General features: G+C 42.1%; 1 long non-coding RNA gene across 1 annotated transcript in view; it reads left to right on the top strand.

Annotated features, from left to right (window-relative positions):
• The first annotated feature begins 828 nt into the window (after positions 1-828).
• LOC143272945 (uncharacterized) overlaps positions 829-23,918 on the top strand; it is a 47,497-nt gene continuing 24,407 nt past the window's right edge. Inside the window, exon 1 of the long non-coding RNA XR_013050633.1 lies at positions 829-3,655. This is a non-coding gene — a long non-coding RNA (uncharacterized LOC143272945). The remainder of the gene's footprint in view (positions 3,656-23,918) is intronic.

Here is a 23,918-nt window from a genome sequence, read left to right as displayed (position 1 = left end):
GCTCCCTTATTTTTCTTCCTCTGGCTCCTAGAAAAAGGCCTGGCATGTGTGGTAGACACTCAGCACACTCGGTATAAGAATGTGTTTTGATTCTCATTGCAGCTCAGTGACATTAGAAGGGTGGCTCTTATTCTTATCATCCACATCTCTAGCAAGGAGAAAGAAGGCTCAGTAGCAAAGCTAAGAAAATAATCTTAGCTTCTAAGTCCATCCTCTTTCCAATAAACCACCCTTAATTAACTACATGCTTATTTCCCCATTTGTGTTTGAAGTTTTTCAGTAGTCTGAGTCAGATTCCACACTGTGGAGATACGGGTATTTCCATGTTTCCTCTCATATTCTTCTTGACTTATGGGTCTTTGTTATCTTTCACTTCCTGGCCACCCTGGCTTCAGAGATTGACTGACTTTTAGTTTTCCTACATGGACATTTGCTCGTTCCCTGCTTCTGGAATATTCCCCTACCAATGTCTGGCTCTGCTGGGATTACCAACTCTCTGAGCAACTACAGATCCAGTGTATAAATGTGCCAATTCTCTGTAGGGCAAACTGTATCCAGCCTATTGAACAATGTGCATTTACAAATATTTTAAAGGCAGATAGATACTTTATAGTTGGTGGTTATTAGAAGAGAATTCTACATTATACTCACATTTGTGAATTGAAAAGAAAACCTGTTTGCAAATATTATTTTTATAAAAAGATGTTTATAATCAGTTCAGTGAGACACACAGGACACACTCTAGTAAGTCATGTGGGATGACAGCATTAGATCTGAATTATCCCACTTCTTTCAAGGTGGTACCTATTCTGTCCATTCCTTACCTAGCTTTGCTGACTCAGTGGTCTCTTCAAGATATCAAGCTCTAGGTCTATTCTACTAGCTTATTTATATTTCTTCTCTTTGGTTTGATGAGGCCCTGGTGACCGAGTAAGTGATCTCCAAAAATGAACTTGAATTTTATCAGGTAAAGAAGAACTGGGCATCCAGGCTCCAAAGGTAAGATGGTTGTAATCTAAAGGTCACTTCTACAATGCCAGTTTCTGTTTTTACTGTGAAACTGAACACTGCATGTTCTGTATCACGAGACAAGTATCTCAAATAATAGTTATGTTGTCTATGTCCTGGATTGAGCTTCCTTCTTTAGGTAAGGGGTATTCTCTGACAGTTTTACAGAGGAGATGGCCTGAGACTTTCTTGCTGATAATGGCTATCACAGGTTTTTGTTTTTGTTTTCTTTTGACTAGTGACAACAGTCAATCTACTTATTATGATTTACAAAACCCTTCATAATGGAGTACCAAATTGTGTCACCAGGCTAATCTTGCACTTCGCTTACCTCTCCTTAGCCCAGTTTCCAGTAATAATTAATTTCTTCATTGTTCCACAAATGTAGCCTTACCATCATTTTAAATTACCCCTTTAATTATGTTTTCCTATGTTGATACCATTGCCTATGGTGTACAGAATGTCCTTCCCACACAATCTGATGAGTGTTTCTGCCCCTTCTAGCACCCATTGCTTTCTTCATCACCCTTCTACAAAAATCCCTTTTAACCCATCTTACTTTAATTCTCTGATTCTGCTCCTCTGGTTACCTCCAAATAAGACTTGAGTCACTCCTTTTGGGGTGCCTCTAGAAGTCCCCTTTATAATATCTGAGTTGGCACCCAATTAATATGTGCTGAAGAAATGCATGGGCACAAGACAGCAATGTGTAGGTCGTTACCTTGATGGATTGAATGCAGAGGAAATAAGGAAAGAAATGGGGGGAGCTCATTTTACTGGAAGTCAAACGGATTAGCACTTGCAGCATGCTGTATAGCTGACCACTCCCAGAAGGGAGACATCCAAATGTAAGATGCACAGCATTAAATATTGAAAGCAAAAGTTAAATATTAAATTTTAATATGAAACATTAATGCCAATAAACAAAACCAGCCAGAAGGGGGACAAAATTAGGACCAGGCCATGGCCAAAAAGGAGAGACTCATGGATTAGGCTGAAAGCTGACCATGACCTAGACTTTCCCAGCAGGGCTCATTGGTAACAGTCACACCCATCAAATTTCCCGGGAGAAGCAAAGGAGGAGGGGAAAAGCCTTTTATAACCCACAGCCATAAAACTCAAGTCTTTCCTACAAAACAAAGTACAGTAAAGTGTTTCAGGACCGCCAAGGCTTCAGAACTTATGGTACATTGGAACAAAAATAGAGGCAGCAGAGAGGAAAAAATGAGATTGCTGAACCCTAGGGGCAGGAATCCTATCTTTGTTTGCACTGTGTACTATGGGGCTTGTGTGCGAGCAAATTGGACAGAATGAAAGAAGAGCCATGAAAGGGGCAAGAACAATGTGCTTATTCCTGCTGTTGCCAGTGCTTGTCTGTCTGAATGGGAAATCACCAGGAGAGCAGAACTGAAACTACAGCTCAAGATTGGAATTTGCCACAGCACAAACCTTAGCCCAACTGAGGATACAGGAGCACTTAGGTCTACCGTAACTGTCCAGGATCAATGGCTCCAGCCAAGTATGAAGTCTCATAAGTTGTATGTTCCATCAGAAAGTCCATGGGCTCAGCCAGCAAGATAGCCTTGAGGTTAGGTATCCCAAATGTCTGGTTAACTTAGTCTCGCACCTAGGTTCAAATATTGCTTTAAAGCCTTTTTTTTTTTTTTTCTTATTCTGAAATGAAAATTGGGGCTGGAAGACCAGATCAGATTCTTCTGTGGCAACTGTGGTAAGTAAGGTATTAAGAATCACAATCCATGTCCACTGTAAGAAAATTACTTCATGGCTTTGGCACGCTGGGGGGTAAGGTTGAAACATGGCTATTTTGTCCTGCTTTAACCCTTGGAGGTGAAGGGAGACACGAAGGATTCTGAAGGCAGACCCCCATCACTGAGAGTGTCACATCACCATTACCTAAGATGTAGGAAATTTAAGAGGTTTCTGAATAATACCTCTATTCTGCCAGGTGGTCCTTAAACTTGGGAACAAACCCGAGCGTGTACAGGACATCAGGATAGAGAAGTATACTGACAAGCTTCCCATTCTCTAAGACCCTTTTTAGTTTCTGGGGAGCTATGGATACGACAGTAATGAAGCGGGGCTAATTCAGCCAGAAGGATAATCTTCGCAAGAAATTAGCAAGCGTAGAAGGGGAAACGAGCACAGATTGGTGGATTAATTTTAACCATATGGAAGGATTAACTGATCGGTGCTATCGAGTAACCCTATCCCATGAAAGTCAATCAGGAGACAGCTTGGGGGGAAATTGGGTTTTCTGAAAGGAAACGAAGTGAGAAAGGGCATGCTGGAGTGAGAAAGCAGAGTCTACACTGGGTATTGCTTTATTTCTCGGGGCTTCTTTATTCCTTGTATTTTAGATGTTTTCTTTTCTTCCAAGGTCTTTTGGGTGTATTTCTCTGGCTTCCCACCTCTTTCTTCAAAGTTCGTCCTCTTCTAGCTATTCATGTGACATTGACAAAAGTCAGCCTAGGAACTTAAGATGGTCTGATGAGTTCCAGAAGAGAGCAAAGGATTTCAAAGTGGACAAGCTTTGCCTTTCTTCATGTACACAGCCTTACCTCTGTCTATATGGGAATGAATATTGAATACAAATGGATCCTCTGATTGAGTAGTGAATTTCTTGCAGGTAAGACTGAATACATTTTGTAGTGGGAAATAGGAATTATCATCATACTTTATCAGTGACAATGAGTTATTTTTAATGCCTCACAAAATGCAGGATAAAAATATTAACAAGTCACAGGGTCAGGAACAGAGCCCAGTTTTCACATTGACTCATTGGATGACTCTCAGGTGAGGTACTCAACACTCTCAGACGTCAGTGTCCATATCTAGAATTGATGAGAACAGAGATGATTCTCAGACCATAGCCCACAGGTCCCCAATGGCTCATGGAAAGGTGATGCAAGGTACCCATTAAAGTAAAGGCAACTGTGAACACTCACTCTTTTAACCAAGTGAACTTCATTCCAACCATCTTGCTTACCTTGTCGGCTTTTGTGTAATAAACTGTATTTAAAACTGTGTTCATGCTTCAGCAAATTGAAACATCACTGGACTATAATAAATAACAACTAATATTTAACATATTTCCCTTCACCAGTTCCTTTTACATACAAATAGTCCATCTCCCAATAATGAGGGAATTGTAATAGACTCTCAGGAAACTTCTTTTTCTTGACTTGTCATTAGTGACTGAATCAAAAGATTGTAGGGTTTTTTTTTATTATTATTATTACAATGATGGTAAAACCCAGGATCTTAAGTGCTAGGGCCCTGTGAATGACATTACAGACTGAGTGGTTTAAACAACAGAGAGCTTTCTCCATATGGTACTAGATGCTAGAAGTCTATCAGAAATGGCAACAAAATTGTTTTTACTCTGGTCTCTCTTTTGGTCAACACAAGGCTTGTAATCTTCTCTCCCCTGCTTTGTTGCACACACATTCTTTCCCTGATGAATGCCTGTGTCATCTCTGTCATAATTTTCCCTTCATACAAAGTCACTAGTTGTACAGAACAAGAAGCCCCGATGAACTCACATAACCTTCCTAACCTCTATAAGGGCCTCATCTCCATGACAGAAATATTTTAAGGTTCCAAATTTGGGAGAGAAATGCCACAATTCAGTTCATAACACCTGTTAGTCATAGAGACCACCCAGAGAGCTCTTTGCTTCTTAATTGCTTTAATACTTTTGAAATAGTAATCTAAGTACTTTCTAAAGATCAAGTGATTCAGAATGGACATATTCTAGTTTTTCTTCTCATGTACAACTACTATCAATTCTTCTTATCCCTCTTTTCTGGATAGTTTATTAACATTCAAGCCAATAGTGGATCTCTCCCTAATATTGCATATACTGGAGAGATTTATGACAAAACTTCTCCCTGACTCAATTCCAGATTAATTAAATCAGAATGGAGTATGGGTACTCCCAGATGTCTACAAGGATAGGGGAGATTTGAAAAAGCTGCTCGAGTTTCTTGCTGCTCATACTGTGGCCTAAGGAGCAGAATTAGTATGGGCTAGGCAGTGAGTGAAGTGCACACTGTCAGGCCCCACATGGCCTATGCATGGAAATCTATATTTTAATAAAATCCCTTCATGTAATTTTAGTGTAGGCAAAGTCTGAGAAGCTAAGAAACTTCCCTGCTTACTGGAATTTCTGCTTGGTCTATACATTGATGAAGAAAAGGCTACACTAAACAGATCTGATAAGAAGAGAAGACAACAGCTAATGCCTCCATGGGTAGATGGGTTTTCACAGGGGCCTGTCATGGCCAACAAGCCTGGTGATTTCATGTCCCTTAGAAAGAAGAAGGGACCATTTCCAAAACTGATTTGTGTGCCTTTCTCCTGTAAGTGCTCAATGCCTAATTTGGAGCTGGAAGTTACTAAAAAGCCTGCTACCTCCTGCTACTCTAGTTCTGTGACTGGACAATTATTTGGTAGAGAATGAATGTGTGTCTACTGTGAGCTGGAGAATGGTCTCCCCTGTAAACCACAGTGAACACATTGCTGAATTGGCAGCGTGGCATTTCTCTGGCCTGGTGTAATAAATTACTGAGGCCATCATCCGTGGCAAATAACCTAGCCAGGCTGCCTCGCAGGCCCAGGAGGGAGAGAAGACGGGAGGGAAGTGTCATTTAGTCAATTAGCCACGGAAACAGCATTCCTTCCTGGAGGGTAGATTTTCCTCTCTTCAGCACCACTAACTCAAATGTCAAACAAGTTGTAACTGCCATGGATAACAGGCTAAAGACAGCATTTGCCTTCTGTAATAGAGAGAAACAACCGGCCCATTTCAGTGTTACTGTTGGGGCTCTGGGATCTGGAGTGGGGCCAGGTGGGCTGTTTGTTAGCAAATTCTTTACCGTCTCCCTGCCCCGGTACCAGCGCTGCTCTTAGGTTCCCCAGTGCTGTTTGCAAAGCCAGCGCTGGAGGAGAAGGCGAAGTTTTACTCAAAGTGACTGTGGTTAGATGTTGGCCCTAATTAAATTAGAGCACATTTCCAGCATCTCTAAACCCACCCCAAAAAGCTAATGAGGATTTGGATTCTGCCCAACCTGGAATGAACTGAGATGCCCTTCATGGTCCTGCAATGCCAGGTGTTCGCCTCAAAGAGTCATTTATGAGAGACACCAGTTTTGGCAATTCCTTTTGGCAACAGCAAATGATCCATGGGAACTGACCACCTGGGGAGAATGGTAGGTGCCAAGAGCTTCTGTGAGTTGCTTAAGATCACTTGGCGTGGAGATGACTGGGATCACAAAATTTCTGAACATGAGTTCCCAGAAGGCAGGGCAGGCAGCACAGTTTGTAAACTATCTTAATGTGGGGCCTGGGGGAGGCTCTTTGGAGGGGAGACACAGAGGAAAATCTGAGTAGTGAGTAATGGCAATGATGCTGAAGAGTGGACATTTCTACCATGTCCTTTGCCCATAAGAGCGCATCTGCCCCTCCATAGGATGTTACAGCAGGTGGACAATACAATCTGGGAGCAGACAAGTTTTCAAGTGGTTCTCAGTTTCCTTCATTAGGAGGACTTGGGGAGGGGTATGATAGTGCACCTTGAATTTCTATCCAGCAGGGATTGTTTAGCCTCAGGGAAATGATGCCCAAGGACTGAAAGGGTATATTACCCAAGGAAATCAGGAAAAGGAAGCCTTGTTTGATGAGTAGTTATCGATTCCTTCTAGTAGGTCTGAATGACAGAGGCAGAATTCTAAAAGAAAAGGACAGGCTTAGAAACAGAATACAGAGTGAGACAGTTAAAAAAAATGAGTTGTATCAGATAAGACCATGGAGAGAGATCAAGAGTAGGAATAGAGAAGCGGCGGAGATGGCTCAGTGGGTAGAGTGCTGACCGAACAAACGTGGGGACCTGAGTTTGAATCCCCGGAACCTATGGAAAGCCAGGAGCAGCAGCGCATGTCTGTGTTCCTACGATGACATGGAATCAGAGACAGAAGAATCTGTAGACGCTCCTAGGTTAGCTGGTCTGGCCGATGCAGTGGTTCAAAACCAATGGGAGGTGAGGATCAGCACTAGAGCTTGGCCCACTGAACCACACAGGGACACAGGTACCTGCTCTCACACACGGGCTCACACACACCATGCACCATATACACATGCCCACCTACATGCTGGTTTCTGTTTTCCCCTGGCTTCCAGCTGGTTTGGGCATGGTTTCTATTAGCTTGTTTAAAGGGCTAAAGGAAGGTTGAACATAGTTTGAGGCACAAATTACAAGTGTCTTACTTCCTCTTCCTGCCATTAACTCGGCTAAACAGTGCACAGAAGGCTGTGGTTATAAGTAGGTCCCTTTCCACAGCTCTGGCCATTATGTACCAATAATACATTAATTGCGTACTTGGGGCATGTGGGCAATGGCTGGCAAACCCTGATCAAACCACTCCTTTCATTTCTCAGAGATAAGCGGAAGATTCATAAACTGTGACCTTCATTGGGAGCTTGTCTCATTTCCTCACTTCAATAGTCAACTAAATTAATAGGTCCCAATAATATAGCATGTTTCAGGTATCATTCTAGGTATAGTAAAGGTACTTACTCATTAATTACCACAGCAACACTCTATGATGGGCACCGAGATTATCCCTAATGAGACAGCTGAGGTACACAGAGGTGAAGAAACTTTCTCAAGGCCATATCTTACTGACAGATAATAGAAAGTTGGCACACTTTATACAGAACTGCATTTTGAGATTGGATTTCCGCTATCAGCTAAATCTGTAGTATTTGACCCTAAATTGGTCGGGGAATTGGCAAAACACCTATACAGTAGACACTTTATAAAAGCTCTCCATATGTGTATATGGAAGAGGTAATAGGGTGAAGCCCAAGCCACCTTGGCCAATATTCTTTTGGAGCTCATGGGTAAGTTTCCAGGAAACATTTCGTGCAAGAAGCATCAATGCTGATTCTCATGAGGCCACACAGCAAATGCCTCAGGAATAGGACTGTAATTCAATATTAACTGGAAGTCCCTATCATCTTGGTTGTACCTAGACTCAGACAAAGAAATCCAGTCAGAATCCAGAAGAAATGATTAGTGAGTTTTGATTTCTTAGTTGTTTATTCAAAAAATGGGATTCAATGGGATCTATTTTATAAATCACAGTCTTTTATTTAAACAAAAATCTTTCCCCCTCATTCCTAATGTACTCATATTTTGAAACCTTGCCACTCTTTTCCTCTCTCCTAGGTTTCTCTAACCCCCCCCCCCTTGCTGTTCAGGTAGTCCTTTCCCAAAGAATCACTTGGAAATACTCCACTGTGAAGAGATTAGGCAGCACTGGACCCTCTTCCCCTCACTCTTACTTCCCAGAAGACTTGAGAAATTTCTAAGATCTTAGAATTCTGTGTCAGGAATGAATAAGGGTCAAAAAGGCAATCTCCAAGCAGAAAGGTTCTTCTAGAACTGGTGTTTACAGGAGTTGTTAGAACAGAGTGTGAAGACCACAATACACATTCCTTACCATATCACAACATCTCAACCTTTTTACTACACATTTACCACATTGTTGGAACTTTCCTCTTCCCACATGTGTCCTCCCCAGCCAGGTTTCCCTTAGAATCCACCAAGCTTCTAGCATCTTTTAACAGCCACAAGCCGTTTCGCCTTCTTTCCTTCCTCATAGAAGAAGGACTAGCAGTATGCACTTGTTTCCTGCTGGGTCCAAGTGGTATTTTCCACTTACAAAACAATTTAAAAAAATAAAATAAAGTCCCTCCCTAAGCTCTCTCAAGTGTGTGAATAGGAAAGCCAGTCCGTTCAAAATCAGAAACAATGTCCTACAGGCAGGATCCAGGAAGGGTGGGGCCTCCAGCTACATCAGTGAAGGGAGGGACCCAGGCCTGGATTCAGCTCTAGTGCAAAGGGCACCTACCTGGTGGGAAGGTCATTTGGCATTGTAGGAAGAACAGCAGTCAGGGGTGAGTGACCCAGGGGCTAGCCCTTGTCTGTCACTGACTACTCAGGAGTCACTGGCCTCTCTGAATGTCATCTCTCTCTGCACTTGCAGTGATCAAACAAGTGCAGCTCCAAGGGTCTACTTCCCATCAAAGATTCTAGTAGGGCTGCATGTCAGATCATCTGGGAAGCATTCCATATCCTCATTCTAAGACAATGAAGCATGTCTCACTTCAGACTCTGGGTCATCCTGGCTAGTTTGATTTCCCCCTCCAGCATTACACTGCAGTATAGTTGACTTTTACTTACACAAGGTTGAGGTGGTTGGTGGTAGAGTTCACTTACACACCTGTTAAGCAAATCCACGAAATGCTTCCTGTTTGCCAGGCACTGTGGTAGGTACGGGCGATGCAGCAGAGATACACTCTAGGTGGATTTGTGATATGCTTATTGTCTCTTTAACCTTATAACAACTCTCTAAAGTAGATACCGAGCAATTATTACCAACATATTATTAACAAAGAAGTCAATCTTCGGAGGAGATGAGTTAGACTTGAGTTAAGATGGCTGTTCTTGGAACTCTCCCTGCCCAGTATCACAGTGCCAGGCTGCTTTTTCCAAGGTATTGGCTGTCAGCAGGGTCTTAGACTTCCAGTGTCCCTGCCTCTCTGAGCCATACAGGCTTTTACATCTAATCCCTGCTTCTTCCACTCTAGCTTTTGGCTGAGTCCTTTCTTAAAGCTCTAGACTACATTCAAGATGCTTACCTCCTTTCTAGGGAAACTCACTTCTCAGCATTCTGGGACCTTCTACACTCAGTCTAGAAAGCAACGATTGCCTTTTTTCTTTTCCGACAGTTCAGTCAAGCTGGGGGCTAGCCCCACAGCCACCTCTGCTACTTCTACTGCTCATGTTACATTAAAGTGAAAACTTGCTTTCCAGACCCACCATGCCCAGGACCCTGTGTACCCATGTCAACTTGGCACCCACCTTGGAGCATAGCCTTAGAGAGAAAGGAGTCTATGGAGCTTGACATGCTTTCTGTAGTCTTTGTTCACTGTAATCCTGCTGTTGTTCACATTTTATAGAAGTGGAAAGAGAAGTTAGACCGACATCAAGCAACAGGTACAGTTAGAGTTTGAACACAGTTTTGCGGCTCAAATTTCATGCCCATCATGGGTGTTTTCTTTCTGTCTTTGTTCACTTTTGTTTACTTTATTTTGGAGTTTTGTTTTGTTTCAGCTTTTGCTGTTTTGAGACTGGGTCTCATTGTCAGCTGGCTTTGAAACATAGCAAACCTCCTGCCTTACTGGTGGCATGAGACCACACACTGAAAGCATGGGCATTTCCTTAATTTCAGTTATCTGTTTGCTATTTTCATGATTTGGGAGGCCATATTCTTATATATGAACCTTATAATAGTTTTCTTTCAAATAACCTACTTACAAGAATTTACATCTTGTGTCATTACAATTTATATAATAATACGTAAAATCATAGCTCAAGAGTTCTCTATCCCCATTGTGCCCTGCTTTATGCCTAGGAGCCACGTTGGAACACCTCGCTGAGTCGGCCCCAGAGCCCTCATGCCATGCTGCTGCTCCTCTACTCAGCTTTAGGCTAGACTCAGGCTAAGCAGCATCCTTGTTTTTTCTTGCCTAGTCAGTTCTGAACCCTCACCCACACCTAGCTGGGAGTGACATTTGCACACACTATTTCCAAGACTAACCCAGGACCCTCACCATTCTTGGGGCCCATCACCTCAATGTTCAGCAGGTGCCACATTTGAAATCTCTCTCTGTGAGTCCAACTCACTTCCCTCTCCTCTCACACCTCCCAATGTCAGGCTCAAGTAGGAGACAAGGCATCTGAACTCCCTCCTGGGAGTCTGAGCCTCACCTGGTGCTGCCCACTTACAGTGTCCCTCCAGCCCCAGGTAGGAGCCTCATCTGTGAAGACTCTTGGCCCAGGCATCCTCATCTCTGTATCTTTTATTGTTAAGTCTGATCCCGGTCTGCTCTCCAGGCCTACGCCTAACCAGGAGTCATGTTCACATGAGTTTTCAGAGTCTGGCTGGTCCCTCACCCCACTATGATTTCCTATGCCCAGACCCAGCTTGGAGCCTAACCAGGGGATTGTTCTGCACTTCACACAAACAATCTCACATGACCCTCAAGACATGTGCATTACACTTGTTAGCAGTGACTTGGAGTCACCCAGTTTCTTTAACCTGTAATGGATACTCAGTACCTGAAGGACTGGCCTGCTCATTTCCCTTCTCTGACTTAAATCAAGTTCAGACAACAGCAAAAACAAAACCAAACTTCTACTCAACATAAGCTGGCTAGAATCTGCTATAGCACATGCAATAAATAAAATAAATTTAAAAAATGGTTCGAGAAGCCGGGCGGTGGTGGCGCACGCCTTTAATCCCAGAGCCAGGCGGATCTTTGTGAGTTCGAGGCCAGCCTGGGCTACCAAGTGAGTTCCAGGAAAGGAGCAAAGCTACACAGAGAAACCCTGTCTTGAAAAACCAAAAAAAAAAAAAAAAAAGTGGTTCGAGATATCGGTGGGTTTCATAATTATGTGCTCAAATGAACGCTTCTTACACTTGCATAGGTATGACTGCTGCCCCCGGGCTTCCTTACCATTCTCCACAGACCTGATGTGAATAGCAGGGATGATGATGGGCAGTCTGGGAACTAGAAAGACAACGATCAATGGGAGGGAAAGATGGATCCTTTGCTTTGCTATAGCTATATAGCTACAAAGCCATCTGACTTTGAGAGCAGAGACAGCAGGTCACCACTTCTAGTTAGAGAAGATTAGTTAGTTGTGTCATCCTGAGTCAGCAGCCAGGTGGCTCTAAGCACTCCCTCTGTTTTCCAGAGCTGTTCTGAGGATTTGGTGTGTCATGTATTCAAGTTATTCATCTTAATGTCTGGTACTACAGTACAGCACAGCACAGTACAAGTGCTGGGTAAATACCATCTCTTCTTCACAATGCTGCCACATTTCAGACCTCCCTCCTAGAAGAAGTCCAGGTTGGAGAGGTCAGAAGTGGTAGAAGAGAGATGGTAATTTCTTCTCATTTACCTAACTCTCTGTCCATCCCCCATCCCCTCTCCCACCTGCCAGGAACAGAGATGAAAAAGAAACCAGAGAAGAGAGACTGGTACAGCTGGAGGCAGCTAGGGATGTAAAATAATCAGAGGGCAGCAGGCAGGTATCGCTTTGCAGTGAGTGCTCTGGGAGGTTGTGTGGAAGTGAGAGACTGGGTCGCAATCATGAAACATTAGCACATTGACACGCGTGGCCTTAGCAGTGTAGGTTTCTCTGGTTACAAGAGAGCTTGACCTCTGCCCTAGTACCTCAAAGCTGGTCAACAATGACCCTCAGCAGCAGATCTAGGGCCACCCTTTGTGTATAGGTCCCATTGCTCTAGAGAAACTTTAAACTCTTTGCTTAGCTCTGACCTATGGCCCTGGGGATACTTCAGGGGACCTCCATGCTAAATAAACTTCAGTGTTCCTGTCACATGCTAGGTGAGGAGACCTGTTGATGTTAAGTTCTCTCTGTTTGCATCCAGCTGCCTAGAATACAATCCCAAAGAGGCTATAAGACTTTGTGCAAAGTCAACTCACTCTCTGAGTCAATTTCTTTGTATGTAAGCAATAATAAATAAATCAAGCTGTCAAGGTTAGTATGAAGGTTAAATAAATATTGCCTATAATAGCCTTGGGTAAAATCGCTAGATAAGATCAGTAGAGAAAGAGAAAAAATTATTTTAAAAAAATCAGGGGAGATTAAAAATCTTTTAGAATAGTAAGGGAACTAGAGATAATATAGGGATTCACTTTCTGTTAAAGTGGGTGGGGTAGTATCTCAAGATGCCTGTGGCTTTTGAAGGGCATTCAGTGAGCTCCTTCCTTGCTCACTCCTACAGGGGCTGTGCTTGCAGGTGAGATGTCCTGTTCTCTAGGAAATATAAGTAAACTTACAAGGCTCATACGGGTTAGGGGCTTGAGTGTGATCTATGAATAAACATGTGAAAGATGTGGAGATGTTCAGAGCTCCGAGAGAAGACTAGGTAAGTTTTTCAAATCTCATCCTTTTGTGGTCATTTGTACACTGATAAACTCCTGTCCCTCATCTCCAGCCTGTCTGTCACCAACTTTTTCCTATGACGATTCCCAGAGATTTTCACCTGCTGACGGGCACAGCCTGTACAATCTTTTCCTACCCTGAATCAAACCAAATCTGGGTTAGAAGGTATGACTTCCAAGGCTTGGTCATAAAAGGGATCATGGCTTCCTTGTGGGTCACTTGAGTCACTTGTTCTCAGGAAGTAAGATGCAATGTTGAAGGACACTCAGGCACCCCTGTGGAGATGCCTTTGTGCAGAGGAAGTAGGACAACAGCTGTGAGTGGGCCATCTTGGATATGAATCTTCTAGTCCTAGGCAGCATGCAGATGACTACAGCCTACATCCTGATTGATGTTGCACAATGAGGGGTCCTTGAGTTCCACCCAATCACTCAACGTCTCAATTTTTAACCCATGGAAACTAGGAGAGATAATACATTTTTGTTGTACCCTTAAAACCACTAAGCTTTGGGATAATTTGTTATCATATATAATGAATATAGACTATAGCTAGAAAACTCAGCCATAGGCCTCTATGTTAGAATTTGCCATCAAGAAACTACATTTAGACAATCCTATGTTGCCATACCCTGGCTGTCAAATACTGGAATCTTGAGAGAACTTTTAAAAATATATATTCCTGAGTCCTGCCCATGGAAATTTAGATTCATGAAGCTCAGACTCTATGAAATATATATCTTTAAAACTACTTAGTAGCTTTTGGTGAATAGATGATTTAGAATCTCGAATAGCATCCTTATACATATCAGGGCTGAGATGAGAAGTGGTCTACTAAGGCAGGAAGGCAAAGAAGGGACTGAGGAAGGAGCAAATCTCCAAGGTCCCAGCATTGAGTTGGAGACTCTTGTCCCACAGTTGTAGGATTATCAGAAGAATTCTGATATGAAAACAGGAGGGCAACTAGGGGGCAATTTATTTCAGGTGTGGAGACAGAGCACAGCCCGTTTCCTCTGAGGATGCATTGGGTGGGCAGCAGCAGACAGGCAGGCAGGCTCCACTGTCTCTGTGGCTGGACTAACCACACCATCTCTGCACAAATGCACATAATAGCATTGTAATGAGCCTGCTTTTAAGGTTGCAGTGAGAGAAGATGGTTGTTCAGTTTAGGATGAACTTCCATCTGCCAGTCCCAGCCAAATGCCTCAGTACCGTAGCAACTAGGGTTGCTGCACCCATGTTTGCATGTATGAGTGTGTGTGTGCGCGCGCGTGTGCACACATGTGTATATAAAGAAATGGATATGATGGCAAGAGTATACCTGGAGGTCCAAATGCATGACCATGTGTTTATGAAACATGCGAACACACACATCTATTTGTGTGTTCCTTGATAATATTATATCCTGTTCTGCAGAAAACCTGCGTGGTTTGTAAGCGCAGGAAAGTATCTTTGATGTTACACATGTTTTTTTGTCCATTCTTGGGCTATGCATGGTGACTTACAAAGATGATGTCCCATATTTCATCTGAATGAGACCTGACATGGAGTCGTCAATCTGGTGACTTGGTAAATATTTTCAGTGTTCCAGTCACAATGAGCATTGAGATCTCTATGCAGATCAAAGGCCTCCCCTGTACCATGGTATTTGTGAAGAGAAAGGATGTAGCCAACTAGGTGTCCCGACAATTCTGGAGAAGAGTGTGGGGAGCAGATGATTACCTGCCAAGACGAGCTGCCTTCCCGTTGCTCTCTGTCCTCTAGCTTTGGGTTCTGGCTGTTCGCCATGTGGGCTGCTTTCCAGCTGAGCTAGGGATGGGCTGTTTTAAGCAGAGCTGTGCAGTTTTGGCAACTTGGCTACACATCAGTCTCTGGCTTCAATGCTCTAGTTCTAGCAACTAGTTGCTGGTGACTCCAGTGACTGCCCTTCTCTCCAGCTTCCTGAAGCTTCTGATGTATGTGCCTCTGCGGTAGTTATTTCTCATGTTGTGCTACAGAAATTCGTTAAATTGTCCCATTCCCATTCCTCCTTGTCCTCAGCTCTTTGTGGCAGTCACTCTGCCTTCTTGGCTGGGATAACCTCAGCCCCTGCTTCTGTACCTGGCATGTAAGCAATGGTGTCAGTAGTGGAGGAAGAGGTTATGAACTTGCTTCTGTGACCAAGCATTTTTTTTAATTATAAAGCATTCACATTTAGATGAGTGCCTTTTTACCTTCACCCCACTTTCTTTCTAAAGCCCTTATTCAGCAAACTATTGGAGACCCCAGGTTTTAACTTTGACTACCAGAGAGTATCTCTCTTGGTATTACCAGTTCCAGAAGAGACAAAGGTCCTGGCCATGACTTTTAGCCTATGCCAGCATGTAAAGACAAGCTCAAGTCAAATTCTACCTAGGCCTGTGCTATTTGGGATCCTGGAGCCCTCAATCTTCTGCCTGATGTGAGGCCACTACCTCTGTGTTCTGCTGTTTCCTGGTATTTCTAGTCCACACGGAGCAGCAATCTCTTTTGCTAACCAAGGCTAATAGCAATAGTTATCCTTTTTCTTTTTTCTTTTTTTTTTTTTTTCTGGCTTTGTTCTTTTAAGACAGAGTTTATCTGTGTAGCCCTGGCTGTCCTGGAACTCGACCTATAGACCAGGTTGACCTCAAACTCAGAGATCCACCTGCCTCTCCCTATTGAGCTCTGGGATTAAAGGTGTGTGCCACCACTACCCAGCTTAGTTATCCTTATTTCAATTATAAAATTACTGTGAATCTAGAGCCAAGTGTTCAATATTCTTAGTACAATTCTTACTTGTAAACTGAGGCTCAGGAGAGTTAAATAAGTTACTCAAGGTCATAAGGCTTCTGAAGTCAGGAAGCAGCACAGTGAGCTTGGGAGGGACATAAACAATGACTTATGAATGCCTTGATCAGAGCTTGGCCACTCATTTGACAATAAGGAAAGCAATAGCTGCCCACCCCTGACTTGTAATGACCCCTGATAGTGTTTCAGTCTCTGACAGGACTTACTTAGCAAGCATTCAGGAAGTGCTGATTGCAGTCTATCCTCTTCTGATTCTCTCTTGAGTTCAGGAATCCTGACAAAGAGGAAGCACAATGATGTAATTTCTGATCATCAGAACTGTCAGGGCTATGCTTTCCCCTTGTCACCTCTTTATCTCATTGTCTCTAAGGGAGCGTAATGAGAAAGCCAGTATTCACTATTCTTTAAAAACTGTTCCTCGAGACAGTAAATGTTTTCCCCCCACCATGTTAGATCAATGTGAGGATGACAAGAGAGAGCCGTATAGAGAAGCAATTATTCTAAGCAAATGAATCCCACACGGATTCAAAGGGAGTGAGTACAATGAGAACAGAGACATACATTATTAGGAAATTAAAGTAGAAATCAAATAAGGATTGGGAACTCTGATTCTCAAATATTTAATTGTCATAATTGCCTAATTAAGAATGGTTTTTAAAGCACTCCTCCCCCTTATCCATGAGGACTAGGAAGGCTCTATTTCCAGGAAGACAATTGCAGCACTTAGACTTATCATAACGTGAAGGTTGACCTCTGGCAAACCTCCCTGAAAGAAAAGCTACGCTGTCTCTTCATTCATTTTCTCATTTGGCATACACAGAGTGTCTCCTACTATACACAATTTCATAGGCAGCTTGAGGGACTGTCCTCTGGAGGTCAATGAGTTAAGAGGAGGTCTCTGGAATCAAGGTGAACTGACCTGTATTGCTCTAAAGACTACTTACTCATGGCTTACCAAATCAGAAGGGAGCCCAATGGTAACCTATACATGAAGTTGGGTCATGGCCAGAAGGTGGGTCAGGCTGTAGGGAATAGCAAGGGCATGACCCCAATGAGTCACACAGCAGAGAAAGGTCTAAGAGCAGAATATGTAATTGAGAGAAGGGAAACAGCACCATTTAAATGTGTGAATTCAGACATTCCCCAGGATATCTCTGTGCTCAGTGTCCTCTGTAATTCTTGCTAGACAGGTTTGGGAGGGTAGGCACTTACTTGTCTCGTGTTCAATGCCTAGCTCAAAAGAAAGGCTTGAAATACAACATTTCTTTAAGTTAGATCTTGATTCAAGTTAGGCATTCAGACAAGATGGGTATCTGCTATGCCTACCACATAGTAAATGCTCTGTAAAATGCCTTGAATGAATGAATGTGTGGCTTCCTGAATGAATGAATGAGTGAGTGAATGGATGGGTGGATGGCAAGCCCTGTTGTACATTCTGGAATAGGAAGATGATTAATGTATGGCTCTTGCCCTTGAATAGCTTGAGATAAATGAGGGACATAGATTTTGGACCAGTTAATGAGAACCAAACCTGCTCTGAGATGAGTCATACCATTTATCAAGAGTGAGAGTTGGCATCTCATTTTCATTAATGTAGGTACTGCTGTCAGGATCATTTTTGTAGGTCTAGGAGACTTTCTCTCTCCAACCTGAGGGTAAAGTTCCTGAGGAAGGAGGCCTGTAAAATAGTAGGCTATCAGTTTGCCATTGCAGGGTGAAGTGATGAATGAAAGGGCAATGGAATGTCCTTAAGTAGAAGATTTGTCTAATGTTGTTTTTCTATTATATTGCCCTGCCATCTACATATATACTGTTGTGGTATCTGCATCCATATTTGTCTCCCCACTTGACAAATATTTTTTCTCTGACACCCCAGACACTTTTAAATATTCCTTTGGAATGCTTTCAATAAATCCACTATAAATCCTGTGTCAGAGACTACACAAAGAAACAAGAAAACATGCAACTTTATCTCTACTCTTTTTTTGGAGGGGGGAGGTTTGGAGACAGGGTTTCTCAGTGTAGCTTTGCACCTTTCCTGGAACTCGCTTTGGAGACCAGGCTGGCCTCGAATTCACAGAGATCTGCCTGCCTCTGCCTCCCGAGTGCTGGGATTAAAGGCGTGTGCTTCCACCGCCCAGCTATCTCTACTCTTAAAAGCTTTATTTAAACTCTGGGAATAACAGAAATCCACAAAGATACCCCCACAATAGACTGCTGGCAATGGTCGAGAGACAGCCAGAACTGACCTACTCTGGTGATGGGATGGCCAAACACCCTAATAGTTGTACCAGAAACCCCATCAAAGGACTGAGGAATCTGGATGCAGAGATCCACGGCTAAGCCCCGGGTGGAGCTCTGGGAGTCTAATTAGCGAGAAAAAGGAGGGTTTATATGAGTGAGAATTGTTGAAACCAAGGTTGGATAAAGCACAGGGACAAATAGCCAAACGAATGGAAGCACATGAACTATGAACCAAAGGCTGAGGGGCCCCCAACTGGATCAGGCCCTCTGAATGGGTGAGACAGTTGATTGGCTTGATCTGTTTGGGAGGCATCTAGGCAGTGGTACCAGGTCCTGGGCTCATTGCATGAGTTAGCTGCTTGAAACCTGGGACTTATGCAGGGACGCTTGGCTCAATCTGGGAGCAGAGGACTGGACCTGCCTGGACTGAGTCTATCAGGTCGATCTCAGTCCTCAGGGGAGGCCTTGCTCTGGAGGAGGTGGGAATGGGGAGTGGGCTGGGGGGGAAGGGGAGGGGGACAGGAGGGGGGAGAACAAGGGAATCCGTGGCTGATATGTAGAATTAAATGGTATTGTAAAATAAAATAAAAGAAAAAAAAGAATAGTGTTGAAGAAAATGATTAGTGTTAAAGGCTCCAGAAGGGCTACTGTTCACACACATAGGAGATCCCATATATTGAGAGTGCATGTGTTGTGTACAGTATGTGCTTTCTCTGCTTCTTCATTCTGACATAGAAATTAGGTCCACTTGATGTGCCATGTGTTAACCCCAATTTAACATCAATAAAATGCTATTCTAGTAGTAAAAAATAAAAAAAAAGAAAAACTCTGGGAATAAAGCCTAGACCCAACAAAACAACTCATCTATATATCAAGAGAAAATTACAGATCTCATGATTGACAAAAGAATAGTCCACCTCGTTCATTATATCCTATCCTTAAGTACTACTGCTTACTAAAAGAGTTGGTGAGTCTGAAAATGTAGATACATTGGGGTGGACCTACCTTCCTATCACTCTGATTTAAAATTGAAAACACCAAGGCCCAAGACTGCTTTAAAGAACCTCAGGCCACATGGGCCACACGCTACATGAGACATGCGTGCACTGACACTGTGAGGTGTCAGAGGTGTGTCAGGGAGTGACTTAATTTGAGAGGTAGCACTTGAAGAGTGTCTTGAAGAGGGTGTAGAATTCTAAGTGTCACTAAGGAAAGTGAAGCATTATGCTAGGGTTGGGAAAAATGTGCCTTATCTCAAATCAACATTACAGTCTAAGGAGACTGGTCGTATTTGTATTGAGAAAACTGAGGTCCAGAGAGGTTGATTCATTTGCTCACATATACTCTGTTTCAAAGTGGTCATGACAAGCTCATTTCTTCTTCACCTAATTCCACATGGAGGAGTTGGCATAATAGAGTTGGAACATCAGCTTGAACTTTCTGAAATCAGTCGTAAGGCACGGATCAGGATGATATTGAAATGCTCTTTTAATTTACTAGCAGTTGCATTTGCTTTTTTGGCTGAATCCTGTAGTTATTTTTGCTTCATTTTCAAAGTGAAATCTCTGCAGGGTGAAGAAGCAGTCATGTGACTGACAACTTCAGTTACATCCAAACTCCAGGTCAGTTATTTACAGTTTCTGTCTTCTGGAATATAAAAAGCTTCTTTGAGGAGAAATTAATAGAAAAACAAGAAAAACAAGTGAACTGGGAGAAAATTGAAATCCCCCCTCCAAAAGTTATAAGAAGCACTGCTTTAATTTTCAATAATCCAATCATGTGACAAAGACCTAGGCCTGGCGGCACTCGTCTGTCACCCCCAGCACTCTTCCAGCTGAACTAAGACCTTAAGCTTGAGGTCAGCTTAGGCTGCACTGTAAAACCCCGCCTCGGAACTACAAAACAGAAAACCAAACACAAAGGAACTCATATTTTCTATAACACCTACAAAATCCTGGAGAATTTTGAGTACATAAAAATACAGCATCTTGAAAACATATACACTCTTTTGTCTTGCCAGTCTTGCTGCGGGGAAACTGTTGTAAGGAAAGCATTTACAACCACAAAGTTGGCCTCTGATATTTTCTTGAGGTTATCTCTGGTGACAAATATCACATACATTACCCTGAGTGCCTCCAAAAAGGAAGAACATACAGTAGAAATAGAATCAAGGATCTAAAGAAGAATCCATGTTTTTCAAAGTAGATAGAGATGTGCTGAATAATTTACTTCTTTGCAGGATCCGAGGTAACACTTGAAAGCTTCAATAAATAAACGTAATGGGCTCCCTTTAAAAATGTATTGGTTGGCAATTTATTTACTCATGTCTATGCACCTTATGGTATATGACATGCTGCTCCTCCTCCCTTTAAGGAAAAGTACGCCATAATATGCTTTAATAGGTGCTGGCAGCTAAAGCCAGGGAGTCTCTGTTTCACACTTAATGCCTTCATTCTGCAGTCTTCTGTGTCCATCATTCCTTCTCTTCTTTCCTTTTTCCTGTTTCGTTTTCCCTTCCTTCCTCCCTCCTTCCCTCCCTCCCTCCCTCCTTCCCTTCCTTCCTCCCTCTCTCTTCCTTCTATAACTTTACCCTTTTTTTCTTTTCATTCTACACTCTCATTCATTCATTCATGCTTCAGTAAATGCCAATGAATTTGGTCCAGAGAGAGCTCCTGGTTGCATGAGAGAAAACATGTGGAGGGCAGCATGGTACTGTAAGTGATGTAAAGAGATAACACATATTAAAGTAATGCAAAATTCATACCTTAGTAGAATAACCAAAGTTTAAAAAATGTATAAAATTCACCCAGCAACCTACTCTGGGTAACTATCATAATTATCCTAAATGATGGGAAGAAAAGTAACCCCACCTCCCAAACATGGAAGAAGTTTTATGCACAAAATGTTCATCATAACATTATTTGCTTACAAAAGTAATAATCATTCTAAATTTGGTTGCAACCTAAATTGCTTAAGAAGTAATAATGCCTCTCTTCAGCTCAATCAATTCTAGCTGAGGTAAGAGTTGTAAAGTCTCTAGAAATACTCCCGTAGAGAGTTAAGAAATAACCAAGGTCTCTGGTCAATAATGAAACAATTATGCCAGAAACCAAGCCAACAAGCCATGTTGAGTAACTATCCGATGACATGCAATGAACAGGATTATTTTGACTTGCCTGTATCTCATTTTCCATTGTTGAGCACCTACTATGTGGGTGTCTGCTTGATATTTAGTTTGTGCTTTGGCATAGGTGATTTTATTTAATCCTTCCAGGAATTCCAAAAGCTTAATAAAGTTATCATAAGAATCGTTCTGTTAAATGTCATGCAAATGGAGCTCTGAGAAGATAATTGATGTGTTTATGATAACTGAGTCTAGGGACTTACACACAGTCTCTCAGCCAGTTTTGCTGCTTGTTCAATGACACCTCAGCTGATTTGATATGAATTTGTGTATTGGCACATGAATTATTCAAATCTCAGAGCCAACTACACACAAAAGTAGAGGAAGTACTTATTCTTGGAATACTGTGTTCATTTATTTCTCAGTAGGAAAAGGCTCCACACCATAAGAGATCAGGACATCAGTCACTAACATTGTGGCATCAAGACAAAGACAACTTACTGTAACTTGTCTGAAAGGCAGATGAGAACCATACTGCACCTATAATATTAACTGAATTTCATGTTTTGACCATTTACACCAGGGCAGGCTCAGCTGTGTGGAGGATTGTCATGGGTTGAATAGTTTCCTTGCTTCTGATGTCATTTGACTTAGTCAGATACTACCATTTCTCTGAAGAGAAATGACCATGATAATACATCACATGGCAGTTTCCAAAGCATGTCTGGACACATTTTGATTCTTACCATGACTATCAGCTAGACTAAGCAAGCTTCAGTTGCCTTATTTGATCGGTGAGTGAATTGATGGGAATGTGTTGTTGATGGCAGAGCTGTAAATAGGTACTTAGATGTGGAAAAGTCAGTTGAGTACATAAGACAGCAACTTGAAAACGTGTATATTCTTTAACCCTCTAATCCAACCCATGACGAATTATCTTCTAGAAAGAATCCAAAAACATGGGAAAAGTTGTGTGCCCAATGGCATGTAAATAGTATTCACAATAACTGAAAACTATCAATATATTCAGTCGTACAGCAAAGATTAGGAAATTATGGCTTATTCATCCTATACTCTATATCCAAGCAAATAAGATGGTCTTTCAACAAAATGCTTTTATTTCTATGTTTTAATGTGTGTGTGGGAGGGGTGTGGGTATGCATGTGTGCTTGCAAGAAAGAGTTTATGTGCACCCATGCATGTGTGAGCCTATGGAGGCCAGAATAGGCTGTCAAACCCTCTGAAACTTAAGTCAGAGGCAGTTAGAGGCCCCCTGATATGGGTACTGGGAACTAAACTAATTTTATAGAAGAACAGCAAGTGTTCTTAACTGATGAGTGCCCTCTCCAGCCCAAGATAAAGTTTTTCAGCCTACAGTTCTACTCTGTCTGCTAAGAACTTTGTAGCAGATTGTACATGGTAATAGCAGAACACCTCTCTTAACGTTTCGAAAGAAATTTCCTACCACCAGTAACTTGGGAATCAGGACCCCAATCACAAAGGATATTTGAATGGCATCCATGCTACATTCAATTCAGGAGATAGCAGGCACTATTTTTATCATTAGGGCTCTACACCTCATAACCCAAATCCTTCTAAAGGCCCCTCTGCTAATATCAATCACATTGAGAGTTAGGACTTTAATGTGTATTTGGGAGGACACAATCATTTAGCTCATAGCATCTAGTCAGCACTGTGTGCTTGTTAGCTATTAAAGAGTTATCAGAGCACCATGGGTAAGGATGGGCCCAGAATTAAGGAAGCCTAAGTTTACAGACATATATGTACGCACACAACAACTTTAAAGGAATTTAAAACAAAACAGAAATTCCTTCTTCTTAAGTAGCCTGTGTCAGGCATTCCATTACAGTAATGAACAGTTGATTTACAGTCTCCGTGGTTTAAAAGTTGTTTGTCTGGCATACAAAGGAATGAGTTTCATTGTGGCATTTTCTGTATTTAACATTATACTTTGTTCTTACCTGACTCCCCACAGCCCTCCCCTTCCTCTCTCTCCTCTTGATAGTTTCCTTTTTCCTTTCGACATAAATATGAGTCATTACCCTCTCTTGTTCCCCTCTCCCAACATTTTAGAAGTTTTCCACCCTACCATTCTCTCCTTAGTACTTTCATGTCCTACATATATATTTAAATCTAGATTCCACATATGAGAGACAATATGTGGTATTTGTTTTGTGTTTAAAGAAAAACAAACATACAAAATATTTTCTGTTTCATTTTTAATTAATTTTACAAGTTAGCATACAAAGCCATTGGGTTCCATTACAGAATTTTTTTACATTTGTGTTATACTTTTTTCTAATTCATGGAACTTCCCAGTGCTCACTCCCATGACCCCTCCTCCACCCTGGATGGTTCTTCCCCACTCCTAGAGAATACCCACTTGTGCATTCATGTGACATACCTTGATTTACTTTTCCTTCCCTTTAAGGTATTTCCCCCTCTCATTATCTCCTTTATAGTCCTATAATCTACATATACACGATATATAACATACACAAATGTAATGTAAATACAGGTTTTATGTATAAGAAAAAATCTGAGGCTGTTTGTCTTCCTGGGTTTGGCTCATATCTCCTGACATGATAGTTTCCAGTTCCATCAGTTTTCTGTGAGTATCATATCCTCACAAACAAATAAAATACCATTGGA

The sequence above is a fragment of the Peromyscus maniculatus genome, chromosome 4, assembly GCF_049852395.1.
Source record: "Peromyscus maniculatus bairdii isolate BWxNUB_F1_BW_parent chromosome 4, HU_Pman_BW_mat_3.1, whole genome shotgun sequence".
Classification (NCBI taxonomy): domain Eukaryota; kingdom Metazoa; phylum Chordata; class Mammalia; order Rodentia; family Cricetidae; genus Peromyscus; species Peromyscus maniculatus.
This window is presented reverse-complemented; position numbering and strand designations above follow the sequence as displayed.